General features: G+C 40.6%; 1 pseudogene; it reads left to right on the forward strand.

The window, feature by feature from the left end:
* Positions 1 to 10,655: 10,655 nt before the first annotated feature.
* LOC114231727 (nucleophosmin-like) lies at positions 10,656 to 11,459 on the forward strand (annotated as a pseudogene).
* Positions 11,460 to 12,118: the final 659 nt, after the last annotated feature.

Raw genomic sequence — 12,118 nt, forward strand, 5'->3', positions numbered from 1 at the left:
CCAGTGTGCACAGCCAGCATTTCAGAGTGTGTCACCAGCTTGTCCACATGCTAGCTGAAAAATGCACACCACATCTCTGCTGCTGGTCCCTTACCTTGCTAGTTTACCAAGGTCCCATTGCTCCTCTCTGCTCCCTATCCAACTTCCATTTTTGATAGTGTGGGAAACTAAAAGTCTAACCCTTCTCAGGCTTAGGATTTTGTAAGCAATTGCTTTATACTTGAACTTGACCTTTTCTTTCTCCACTGTATTTTCATTTAGTTTGAAAGCTCTTTTCTGGAAATCCTTGCTCCAATACCTGATCAATTTATACATAATAATACCATTCGATTTTTACAAATTGTTGTTCCTTATCTCCGGTTGATGGTATCAACTTAACACATTTACTCTATTATACCCCATTCAGTAAATATCAGAATAGCTAACAATCTTAAACAGTGTTAAATCTACAGTGTGTTCCCATTAAAGTATTAGAAGTGGTTGGCATCATGTGACAATCTAATTAAAAACAAGGTATATGACTATAGATACTGAAAAGAAAAAAAATTAAGTCATTCTCTGAAATTTTCAATTACATTTCTGGCATTAGATGAGAAACTTAATTAACTTTTGTCTTCAAGAAGTTTAATTTTTGTCAGCCTCTGGTGAGTTCAGAAGTGCTTGGGGGAAGAGACTGATACAGTATTTCCAGAATAAATAAAGGAAGAAATCTCTCTCGAAAATTCTGAAGGGAATTGGGAGAGAAGTTAATGCTTTTGCAGGAAAAGAAAGGCAGCAGAGAAGAAATAAGATGGCCCTGAGTTTGTTAAAGTGGTGGAGGACCCCAGGGTGGCCAACCACATCTGGCTTCCTTGCGAGCTTTGAGAGGCAACGAAGGGGAGGGGTACACCTAAGAAATCCAAGACTTAGGCAAGATTTTTCCTGTCCCCAAGCATACCTTAGAATTAGCAGAGCCCCTGGAAGTCAGACCACTTCTGTAGACTTGTCCACTGAACATCAGTTTCATATAAGACCTAGCCTTTCTCAATAGGGATTTTTGCATGATTCTGGAAGAGGGTGGGGAAAACAGTTTTAATAACCCCTGAGGTTAAATTTGGATTAGCTCCGTGGAATGAGGGCTTGGAATCAGATGTGATTTGATTTCAGATAAGTAAATTTCATGACAGGTATCTCATGCATACCTGCTTTTGCAGCCTAAGATTCATACTCACTGTACTTCATCTCTTTTCCATTTTTCACTTTGTACAACTAAATAATTAATTGCCTTGATGGTCTATCAGTATGTCTTTCTTTAATTGTTAAACATGTGTTAATAATTCAAAAATCTACTGGTGACCTCCCAACACTCTTGTGATTTTTGCAGGTCTCAGAGCTGTTTGAACAAGGTCTATCACTCTTGAATCCACGGCCAGCTAAAAGCTTTCTGGTTTTGTCCTCTCTCTAGAAGGTATCCTGCTTGCCAATAAGGTCTTGGGGTTAAACGGAAGACAGAGTTCAAGGATTTTGAAGATCTGATTCAATTATAGTAAATAAGTGTAAGAGAATCAGATATGTCATTGTTGAGTGCATTCACCCAGACCTTGGGGACATCTCTCTTTTTTTCTTTTTAGCTGGAGAAGTCTATCTTCAGTGAAATCTCACTCCTGGGATTAGGGGTTGCACTGAACCCCACTAAACCTTTTTTTTAATATATTTATTTTTTTATTTCAGAGAGGAAGGGAGAGGGAGAGATAGAAACATCAATGATTAGCTAGAATCATTGATCAGCTGCCTCCTACACACCCCACCCTGGGATCGAGCCTGCAACCTGGGCATATGCCCTTGACCAGAATCGAACATGGAACCCTTTAGTCCACGGGCCGTCGCTCTATCCAACAGAGCCAACCACCCAGGGCCCCACTAAACCTTTTTACTCAATGCAATCCCCATTCCAAGCAGAAACAGGCGGGGATGAATGGGGAATGTGGCTACACGTCAGCTTCCCATGGATTAGCTCTGTTTCCTTTCCCTGTCTTCTCCCACCCATGCTCTGTTCTGGTAGTGTGCTAGAGTGGTAGTTGAGCTTGGAAGTTGAGCAGTCCTTCCTTCTGCTACAAATTCTTAATAGATTTCCAAATACTGGGTTGTCTGGAGTGAGTCTATCCACTTCAGTAGAGATTCTTCAGATTTAAGTCATTCTGGGTACTGAGTCTTAGTCATTTGCATAGATTATACAGTTTTAAAGATGTAAAGGTACCTTGAAAGTTAATAAAACAAAACTCCACCTTACAAATAAAGAAATTAAGGACACGAATCTTGTCCATGACCAATTAAGATGGTTAAGGGGAAAACTGGGGCATGGATCCATGTCCCAACTGGTGCCATCTCCATAACACTGTCTCTTCAATTAGTCACAAATAATTCTACTTTGTTTCTACCCTGTTCTCTGATTCTCAGAGATTTGCTTTTTTTGCCTGCATCTAATTTTTTCCGTGGCATTTTGGGAGCCCTCCAGGAACTGTGCATCAGCAGGAAGATTATTTTAAGCTGAAAAATCTCGGTATTCTGCAAGATCTGAATATCATTAATTTCCATATGTTCCGAGAGCTATTAAATGTTTTTCATGTGTTTTTATCCTTGGTATTCCCTTCTTGTGTTCTCTCCTGACTGGGGCAGTTTCACCTATCCAGGTAAAATGTTCTGTTGCTTTAGTGCTCTTTAGTTCTTAAATGATATTTGACATTTGACATCTGGGTTCTATGTCTGCTGTATAAATGGCTCTGAGCCAGAGTCAATTTGCTGCTTTCATCAAACTATTTGTCAGCCTTTGAAGCTGGGACATACAGTATTACTCACTTGTGATGTCATTGCTCTCAGCAGAGTTTTAGAAATTAAGTATCCTAAATATTCATGAGGAAGAACATTTTTGTCAAATACTAAAGATAAACAAAAATTAGTTGTGGCACTGGCTGCTGAAATGAAATGATACCTAATTCTGAGGGTCTCTCCAAAAGCTTGGTTCTCATCTACTGAGTGGTTAGAGTACCAGCATTCATCATTAGCACACATCACATGTGATCTCTTGGGTAACAGCAGGATGCCAGAGCTGTTAAGCAGGCCTGGTATTTTCCTGAAAAATAATCAGAGACATTTAGGGACAGACCTGCGCATCAAAGAGGCAACCAATTCTTATCTCAAGGACCTCCGAGGGTGAATGGAGAGAGGCAATTTCAAGAATCTCTAACTGAAATCAATACTTCAAAGACATATCTGAACTCCCATATTCATTGCAGCATTATTCATAGTACCTAAGACATGGAAACAACCTAAGTGTCTGTCAATAGATTAATGGCTAAAGAAAATGTAGCATATATCAAAGGAATATGATTCAACTATAAAAAGAAGGAAATCTTCCCATTTGTGACAACATGGAGGGACTTGAGGGTATTAGGCTGAGCAAAAGAAGTAAAACAAACAAAAAAGACAAATACTGTATGAGCTCATTTACACATGGAATCTAAAAATGCCAAACTCATAGAAACAGAGTGGAATGGTCAGAGGTTGGAAGATGGGAGAAATGGGGAGACTTCTGTCAAAGGATACAAATTTCCAGTTATAAGACATATAAATTCAGCATGAAACTATAGGTAATAATACTGTACTAGATACTTGAAAGTTGATAAGAGAGTAGATCTTAAATACCCTTACCACCAAAAGAAAGGGTACTTATGTGAGGAATGTAGATGTTAACTAACTTCATTGTGGTAACCAATTTGCAAAATACATGTATCAAATCATCATATTGTATACCTTAAACTTACACAATGTTATATATCAATTATATCTCAATAAAGCTGAGGAAAAAAGAAAAAGGAAAAAAGGAAAGGAATACTTTCTTCAGGGGGAAAAAATTTTTAATGAAGTCTGCACCATGTAACCAAGTAACCACATGACCATGGCAAGATACACTTGCAGGAAGAGCACATGGTGAAGCCTTTAAGAGCCTGAGATGCAAACCCCTTTGGTACGAGATAAAGTGGGCCAGTGGTCACATTTCCTGCCAAAAGCTCATGTCCATGTCCCTGGCCTAGATAAGATGCATCTTAGATGAAGTTAAGACTAAAAAGTGTACTGATTCTCCTACATGAACCAACAAACTTCTTTTCAAAAGTGTTCAATAGTTAGTCCTTGACTGTATACAAGAATTTGTGTAATAAATACCAATGAAGAGTTCGTGGTATTGCACTAGCAGATTTGGCTCAGTGGATAGAGCATCAGCCTGAGGACCACAGGGTCCCGGGTTTGGGTTTGATTCCGGTCAAAGCATGTACCTCGGCTGCCGGGTCCTCCCTGGCCCAGGCCCTGGTCAAGGCTCATGCAGAAGGCAACCAATCGATGTTTCTCTCACATCAATACTTCTCTCTGTCTTTCCCTCTCCCTCCCACTCTCTCTAAAAATCAATGGGAAAAATATCCTCAGGTGAGGATTTTAAAAAAAAAGAGTTAGTGGTCTATAGAGAAAACTCACCTGCTGGTGAATTAATATGTATTCTTTTCTCATTGGGTAATGAAAGTTTAGTCCCTCACTACATTTTTAAATTTGGACTGCCTAGGAGCCTACTACTAAAATTAGTGTTGAACTGTAATAGCTATTATTAGCCTAAAGGTCTTTCACTTCATATGATAAGTTTTCATTTTTTATCCCTGTTATATGAGTCTAATTACTTACCTTCCTTTTATTGTATGCCATCACAAAGCTGCCTTAGAAACAAGTAGAGTCTAAATAATAAATACATTTTAAAAATAATAATGACAATCTAGGCAAACCTATTGACCCTAACTTACTTTGGTTGCTTATGTTCCACACACTTTGGTCCATGAAATAAGTTAACCTAACAGGGGCCAGTGGGATGGTTACTGCAGGAGTCCCACCCAGCCAGCAAGGGAAATGAGTGAGGAGGAAGAGAGAGCGAGACACAGATTTCCACCCAAGCCAATGTGGCTGTCGAAGCAGACATGGAACAGCCAGGTTCGACATGAGCTACTTCATCACCAGAGAAGAACTTCACATTCACCGACTTTAGAAACATCTGAAGAGCTGGAATCGCGGGAGTCTGGGTGTATCACACTGCCCACAAAGTGGAATGCATCCAACAGAGTGATGTTCACAGATACAAAAGGGAAAGAAAAGGTGTTGGCAGCCACTTCAGCTGTTCTTATCACAGACATGATTTCTGCTTAGAATAATCTGAAATTTTTAGAGTCCTGATTTCTTCCTTCCTTTTTTTCCTTTTTAGCTTCTTTTTTTTCTTCTGCTTTCCTTTTATCCCTTTTTGGGACAAAATCAAATATCAGTGAGAATAATAAGCTGTGGGTGGTCCCTCTGAGAGCATAGCAATTGTGCAGGATTCCAGACAGACTGGCTGGTGTATTATCCCAGCATCAGGCACAATGTCAGTGCTCAATAAGGGTGTGTGGGATTGAACTGAGTCTTTTCCAAGAGGCCATAGAGATTATTGAACCCAAGTAACAATGAAATCCACAAAACAGTTGACAACATACCCATTCTTTTGAGAACATCAACCAAATTGGGGGGGCGGGGGGAATTACAAATAAACCTTCCATATCTAGGCCATCCAGATGTCAGTGCTCCATACATATTCACTCATAAAGATAACCTTTGATTGGAAGGGTAAAATTCAAATAGAGCATTAAACTCAGTCAACAGAGATCTCTTTTTTTTTTTTTTAAGCATTAGATCAAATGGTTATCTCATTTGGATTCAGATTTGTGTATATTTCAGGTGGAACAATACAAAGTGCCACAGGGAAAACAATTGCATCCCTCTGGCTCAAAGTATAAAATACAATGAGAGTCATTATTAACCTGGGTAAGGTGTTTATGTCTCTTGAAAGACACCCTTTGAATGGTTTCCTCGGTCTTTAAACAAGTTAGCTCTGGTCTCCCCACCCCCACCCTTTGCTCTGTACAGTCAGGGACACAGATGGCATTACTTTTTAAGAAGAGAGCTGCCTCCAGTATTAGTCTCCCAAGCTACAAATGTGATTTAAAACCTCTCAACCAGCACTTTATCCGTGGCAAGATGCATCACCTACCCCCTGAGAAGTCATGAGTGCAGTCTCCCTTTAAGGGCACTTAAAGTGGACTGAAATTGAATAATCTTTGCAATTTACTAAGGCTATTTCCCTCTGGTATAGAATGAAGTTGGAGATGCAGAATGCTCAGAGAATCGGAGCAAGCCAAAGGATCTGAGGTTTGGAGAAGAGCCCACCACCATTTCCACTCCTCATAACCACCCACCTTCAAGCCACCAATGAAAGAAAAGGATCTGTGCCCACGGATCATTTGAATGATTTCTCTGAATGTGACTCATTTAGATAAAACATATGGAAACTCATTTTGGCAAAAATGAACCGGGGGGAAGGTGGGGGAGGGAAAAGCAGGAGGAAAGAAAAATAACCCATCGGACTAGATTACATCAAAAGCAAGGTTTTCTCAGGATGCCTCTGCAACATTACTTCTATCCTCAATGAATTATCCCACATTTATAAAAACAGCTTATGCGCCATATAAAGACTTTAAAAAATGTTGTGCTTCTTTCATTTGGATTCAAAGGAGACAGAAGGAAATCTTTAGGCCTACAATGTGGTTATGGTTCTAGAATTTGGAGTGCTGCATTTTTTCACTGGGCTGACTCTAATCACATTAATAGGGGTCTGCAATCTCCACTTCCTTGGCGAGGTGTAGGTTCACCCTGTGTGACACAGGCTGTGCTCTCCAAGGACGTCACCAATTGAGCCATTTGCTTGAATGGAAAAAAAGGTTGTATCAATGTATAAACTAACCATGAGGATAATAACTACTGGCCCAAACGTTGTTGGCTGGGCGAAGTCATTCTTATCCCCAACTTGACACCTTCAAAATGCATGTGAGAGAGTACTTATTTACACACGGTACTGTGCAGATTGCTGTGTCAATAAAGTTATACAAGTCTGGTCCATGTGTATTTTGAGGAGCACATAGTTTCTGGGGAATACTGATGAAGTGACAGATCTAAGCATTTTAGTGCACATCAAGGAAGAGGTTTGTGTACATTAGCGGTAGGGTGTGTAGCAAATGCTGTCAGTGCCCCTCCCATGTCCCTTAGAACCTACCTTTGGGCTTTGGATGACCCCAACCAGGAATTTCCTGCATCTCTGGGTCTGAGGGCTTTTCCAGAGCCACAGGAGACCCCTCTGCCCACGTGTGCAGGCCAGGCCGGGAGAGCGGGGAGCTGCCATCAGCCAGTCAACAAAGGGAATTGGAGGATAAAAACCTCAGCTCCCTCCTCTCTCACGTAAAGTAATTCCAGGGCATGTGCTTCCCCAGCATTTCCCCACAGGATTAAGTTTCAGTTGCTCAACTTGGCAGCTTGTTTCCTAACTTACCCTTTATCGGCTGCCTTCCCATCCCTGTATCACATCTCCCTCCTTGGCAACGAAACTCCTTGCACTTGAATCTTTTCCCCAGGTCAGTTTCTGGAGGAACCAATTGGGACAGGGTGAGTCCATCCTCTAGATGTGGTCAGGAACTACATCCATGAGGGTCCGAATCCAGACAGAATACAGAGAGGAAAACTGTCATCTCTTCTGTGACTAAACTTGGGGAATTCGTGGATATGCTGTTGTGGCAGACACTGCAGGTCACCTGCAACTGTCCCTCCCTCCATAGTCATAGAAACCAATTTGGTTTGGCCCCAACAAGCTCAGAGTAGCTAAGCCCCTCCCTCAGCCGCTGAGGATAGGCCAAGCTCAATGCAAGTCAAGCCTGGCTGTCCACTCCTGTGTACCAGTCATTTTTAGGGGAGGGCTGTTGACTGACTGCCAGCCCTGAGACTTAAGCAGAATCGTGCTGAGGAGCTCATTTTTTCCTGGAGAAAATTAGAGGCTTCCTTTTGAACCTTCACCTTCCTTCCTGTTTGAGGCACCCCTGGGAAATGCTTGGAATTACTGTAGTCATCTTATCACCATGAGAGAAAGGTTGTTGAGTTGCTAAACCAACCTTTGAACCTCCTACCTCCAGACTTCACTCATGAGCTAAATATTAGTCAAGGTTTCTGTGCCCTAACCCAATTTAGCCTGATTGCATACAGATGCAATTCTAGAAGCAGCTCAATGAGGAGGGATGGCTCACAGGGGACAGGGCTCCCATGTGGCAGTGGAAAGAGAAAGTCCCATATTACCCTTTTCCAGTGCATCATTCTCATAGTTCCCTTAAAAATTTAATATGAAGGAGTTCCATTTCTTTCCTGGGATACTCTCCTATAACCATCCCTATGCAATTTCAAGCTGCTTTACACAACTTAGGGTCTTAGGCCTGCTTCCGCTTCTGCCTCTGCCTCTGCCTCTGCCTGGATTGCTCTCACATAGGTCCTCGTGGCACCCTCCTTCACTTCCTTCCGGTCTCTGATCAATTGCCACCTCCTCAGTGACAGTCCCCTATGAAATGGCACTACCCTGGCTCTCATCATCTCCTCTCAAAGAAAGAATGGGTGGGGAAGAATGAGATTTGGCCCAGGAAGCACTAAGGTCATTACCATCACTATAATTGGTGCATTAAAGTTTATGATGTGGTCCAGAGTGGCCACATTATTAAGAGCTGATGCTACAGGTTCATACACCATTAAAGAGGCTGCCTGGGTCAATGAAAGGTCAGGAAGCCTATTGGCTGCCATGTTCAAGCATGATGCACACAGAGATATTGTGTCATTTTAAAGTCCCCCTAGTCACCTACCTTCAGTAATCCAGTCATTAATATTAAGGAACCATCCTTTTGGTGGGCCAAATGTCTTGGCCAGAGCTGGTCTGCTTTCCTTTTGTTTTGAGGAGATGGAGAACGGTTGAGATATATGTCTTAATTGCCATATTTAAAAACTGTCACCAAATCACCTCTTTCCCCTCATGAGGAACAAGAGAAGGAGAAAGAATACCTCTGGGCCAATATTTCTAACTCAATCATTGAAATCTCTACGTTGATAAGACAAAGCATCTCAAACTGCATATGACTGGGAGACACCATTTGGAGGTGTTAGAGGATATTTCGTCACCTTACCATTTCCTGTTCCAAAATGAACTTTGAGTTTGAGGTTGAAAGATGGAATAATATCACCTTGTTAGCTAGCATCACGCACTTGAAAGAGGATCCCAAAGTCTACTCATGAGAGAACTCTGAAGCACCTAACTGGAATATTCCAATAATTAGAATACAATGCCCCTTGGGCTTTTCAAAATAATAGAATGAACATAAAGAAGAGCTAACTCAATCACCTCTTCTTGCAGGTGAGGAATCTGAGACCTGGAGCAAGGTCATATAGCAAGCTAGCAGCAATGCTGAGAGGTCAACCCAGTCTCATGTTTTTAGGCAGGTCCTGTCTCCACTAGACCATGCTAGGTCCCAAGCTATGTTTGTAAAGGGTCATTCACAAAGTAATGCTCCCTGCTTTCAGTCTCTAACTACCGTTGATTCCCTTCAGAAATGTATTTCACACTCCATCTCCTTTTTTTCTCTCCCAATGGGCTTGGGTTGCCATAATAAAATATCATAGACTGGTTGGCTTAAACAACAGAAATTTGTTTTCTCACAGTCATGGAAGCTAGAAGTCCAAGATCAAGAGGTCAGCAGGGTCAGTGTCTGGTGAGAGCTCTCTTCTTGGGTTGCAGATATCCACCTTCTCCCATGGCCTTCCCTCTGTTGCAATTACGGGAAGTGTGAAGAGAGAGGGGAAGGGAGGGAGAGAGAGAGAAAGGAAGGTCTCTCTCATCCCTCTTCTTATAAATCTACCAGTTGTATAAAATTGTTAACCTCATTTAATTTCAATTACCTCTAAAACCTTTATTTCCAAAGTAGTCGCATTGGGGTTAGGACTAAAATATATAAATGTGAGGGGAGGAGGACACACAGTTCAGTCCTCAGCACTTTCCCAACCTGCTACGTAAGAATCTGGTTTTATAACCCTTGAACTCCAACTAGGCATTTGAACACCATCAAATTGTATTAAGAATATCATGTATTGTTTTTAAATACAGCAAGAGCAGGAAAATTGCTACAACATTTATTCTTCCAGAGAAGGCAAAATATTCAATTAACTCAACACAGCCGACCCTAATTTACTATGTCTAAGTAAAGTGAGTCTTGAGCATCTGTTTTGTGTGAATAAAGAAAACAAACAATTTAGCGTACCACTTCTTAATTTTAATAACGTCTGGATACAATAGAGCAACTACTGTCTGTATTGATATACTATTAAACTTGTTAAAGTGAGACTTAACCCACATTGTTTTCACTGGCGACCAGGCTGTCAACTAAATGCTGACCAGTTGGTGAGCTGAGTGTCTAATAGCAAGGAAGCCCAACAACGTCATTAATGATAAGGGTAATTTAATCAGTTACTTTTGCTAAGTGCCTATGAGTCACTTCTAAAATCTAAAACACAACAGAAGCCAATGACCTGTCTAAAGCTAAGTCATCATAGCAGAGAAAAGTTAAGTTTTTAGGAATCTCAGTATTTAAATCCAATCAATTCTGATTTTGAGTTCTTTTCCCTACTTGAGCATACTTTTTCTTTTTGTAGTCATGTGGATACTCACACTATAATGAATAAAGGAGACATTTATATTTATGTCTTTAAGAATAGTCAGTTTAGGGACTGGTGCAAAGGGAGAATTGCAGACTGTTGAAGCAGAGGCAATGAATTATGAAGGCAGTTCAATTAAAGGAAAGCTGGTATCTTAGAAAATATCTGTACAACCAATGGTTTTCCTCAGGGACTTAGAAATGACACCACCTGTGGCTTATGGTTCAGAGCCTGGGCACATTATTGGATAGATAGCACTTAATCAGTCAGAGGAAAATGCAGAGTCAGAAGCTGAAGAGGAGAAGTGAAAATCCTAAGTATATCTAGAAAGTTTCCACAGAAAAAAGTCAAACTTGCTGCTAATGATGACAATGATAATGATGATGGTGATGGTGGTGATGGTGATGGCAGAGAAGAAGAAATAGAAGAAGGAGGAGGAGGAGGAGGAGGAGGAGGAGGTGGAGGAGGAGGAGGAGAAGTTCCATTGAAGGAGTATATATGAGATACTTCAGACAAATGCACAAAAATCAAACCAAAATAGAAAAGATTCAAAATGATCAACATCAAGATAAAAAGTTAAAAATCCTTTAAAAAATAGTAATAATTAAAAAAAATACTCCTAAAATGCCAAAAGGACCTATTTCTGAAGAAGATATTAAAGCAAACATGCAAGCAAGTATAGAAAAAAGTGATTTTCTTCACAAAGTTCATCAATTACATGAAGAATTGCTTCCAGATTACTGGCCATGTGGATCTTCAGGGTCTCTGGCAGTGGAAGAAGTCTCTTAAGAAAATAGCTAAACTGTTTGTTAAAAATGTCCAACTTACTTTATTTCTGTAACAGTTGATATCTGGCTGTCCTTTTTATAACGCAGAGCGAGGACACTCCCTACCTTGTGTGATAAATGCTGTCCAGGTACCATTGCCAAGAATGTGTTGTCCAAAATGCCTGTTTAGTCTTTAAAGATGGAACTCCACCCTTTGCTTGGCTTTAAGTACGCATGGAATGCTAGGATAAGGCATAGTAGCAGCAGTGCTCAAATGTACGTGATGGGGAGACAAAACTATACATGTGAAATAAACTCAGTATTTTAATAAAGCTTTGAAAAATCAGTGAGAAAAAGATGAGCACCCCAATAGAAAAATATAATAATTAAAGAACATGATCCAAAAGTTACAGAGACCTTCCCAAATACTTGTTTTTTATAAAAATATAATGTCCTTAACAATCAAAGAAATAATAAATATACATAATTTTTATTTATCAAACTGACAATTTAAAAAGAAATAATGGAACTAGCCCAGCTGGTATGGCCCGGTGGTTGAGCAGCGACTCATGAATCAGGAAGTCACGGTTCAATTCCTGTTCAGGGCAACTGTCCAGGTTCGATACTCAGTAGGGGGCATACAGGAAGCAGCCGATCAATGATTCTCTTTCATCATTGATGTGTCTATCTCTCTCTCACCCTTCCTCTCTCTGAAATCAATAAAAACATAGTTCTTTAAA

The sequence above is a fragment of the Eptesicus fuscus genome, chromosome 15 (assembly GCF_027574615.1).
Source record: "Eptesicus fuscus isolate TK198812 chromosome 15, DD_ASM_mEF_20220401, whole genome shotgun sequence".
NCBI lineage: Eukaryota > Metazoa > Chordata > Mammalia > Chiroptera > Vespertilionidae > Eptesicus > Eptesicus fuscus.